This window comes from Gopherus evgoodei, unplaced genomic scaffold (assembly GCF_007399415.2).
Source record: "Gopherus evgoodei ecotype Sinaloan lineage unplaced genomic scaffold, rGopEvg1_v1.p scaffold_95_arrow_ctg1, whole genome shotgun sequence".
Lineage (NCBI taxonomy): Eukaryota > Metazoa > Chordata > Testudines > Testudinidae > Gopherus > Gopherus evgoodei.
The window spans coordinates 82,849-84,634 of record NW_022060116.1 but is presented as its reverse complement, the minus strand read 5'-3'; positions in this window follow the sequence as shown (position 1 = coordinate 84,634).

Sequence of the window (1,786 nt, the reverse complement as noted above, 5' to 3'; positions counted from 1 at the left end):
TCCTCTAACCCGAACAGCATAAAATTCTTTCCCTCAGCTGTAAGGCACAGAACGCCATTGAAGTCTGGGGAACTCTACTCATGTCCACTGGTTCGGTATCTGCCTCTTGAGCTTTGTAAAGGAATGTTTACTAAAGAAAGGGAAATTCAAAGCTTTACTGAATGAAAATCAAACAGTCCCAAATTCGGAGCCTGGGAATCATCGTCTGACTATTGGCATGACATCAGAAACCTTAACATGGATCTGTAAGGTTCATTTAATCCAGCGTTTCTCTAATGAGGCCACCAGCGGATTTTTTTACAGCTACGTCAGCCTCAGGAAAGAGGGAGCCCAGGACCCTGCAGTCAGCTGCTGAGTTCCCACCCACCCTCCGCAGGACAGGCTCTCAATGAAGAGCTCTGGGAGGCAGGGACAGAGAGACGGGTTTCTGAAAGGTCACCAAAAAATTGTTGGGAGAACTCTTGAATCTTAATCCATAATTTGGGAGCATCTAATCCCACAAAAAAATCTGCTATTAAAATAATAGAACCTTGTGTGCACATACAACTTTAATGAGCCTGCAGTGCTTTGAAGTCCTTTGATTTGAGGAAGCCTCTGATCATTGAGCATAATATCACTATGAGATCTGGTTTATGTGGAGGTGAACAAGCACATTGAGGTGAAGGTTACACAGGTTGCAACTCACAGAGTCAGTAATAAAACCTAGTCCTAGTGATTACTACCCATGCTCACCACTGCTCCTGAACTGCATTGGACAGTTCCCATTCAAGGCTTCTGAATATCCCACTGCAGCTCAGTGAAGTCAGTAGTAGAATGATCCCAGGAATGTCGCTGGCCCGTAATGTTTTCAGAGGAAAGGGAGCTGAGGGGTGTATTGTGCCCCTCACATCGTGTGGAGTTAGCAAGAAAATGATCCTCAAAAAGATGTTGGTGTCACTAGGCATAAATCTAGGTAACTCGGGGGGTGGTAAACCACAAGTGTCAATGAAGCCCTCCTGCTGGAGGCTCAATGAACCAATGTTCCTCCATGTTAAACACTTTGTGTAACCTAGTGTAACCTAATATGTTAAGAGCTGTAAAATGTAGTTAGCAGTTAGTTTTCGGTTGTAACAGTCAGTTCTCTGCTGTAACACATTAAAGCTAGGCTAAAGCACGCTCAAGGCTGTTTTAAGATACTGTATACATGTCTCAGCAGCGGAGAGTGGGGAGGAAGGGAGAAGACAAAAGACTGAATGAGAAAAGATACTGCAGCTGGATGGGAAAGGAGGGGGGAGTGAGAAATCAGTTAGTCAGCAAGAAAGTTTTGTAGTAAACAACTGTGATATAAAAGGAAGAAGAAACTGCTTTTTTAGGGGGGCAGGATTTGAGATTTTCTCCCTTGCACCTTATTTGAGCTTGGTTTGCTTCTCCACCCTGGTGTGTTTATTGGCATGGCACACCATGTGACGGACACCCCCCCCCCCCCCCCGCCCGCTGTTGCTTGGCCTCAGGCAGTTATCTGCCGGCAACAAAGACAAAGGGAAAAATCACATCAGTTGAAGGAGTTACTCAAAGTTTGATTTTTAACTCATTGGGCCTTCAGGAACAAAGGATCTCTCAAGTCCTCCAGCAGCCGAAAAAACTGTCTGAAAAAATTAAGGACTCACGGGTCTTATAACTATTTAATTTATTCTACTGTGTGAACTAGAGAACCCTATTCAAGTTGCTCTCTCCATAACCATTGAGGCTATGTGCTAGTGATCCTTTTAACTTAGGACTGAATCTTGCACAGACACTCTGTGATCTT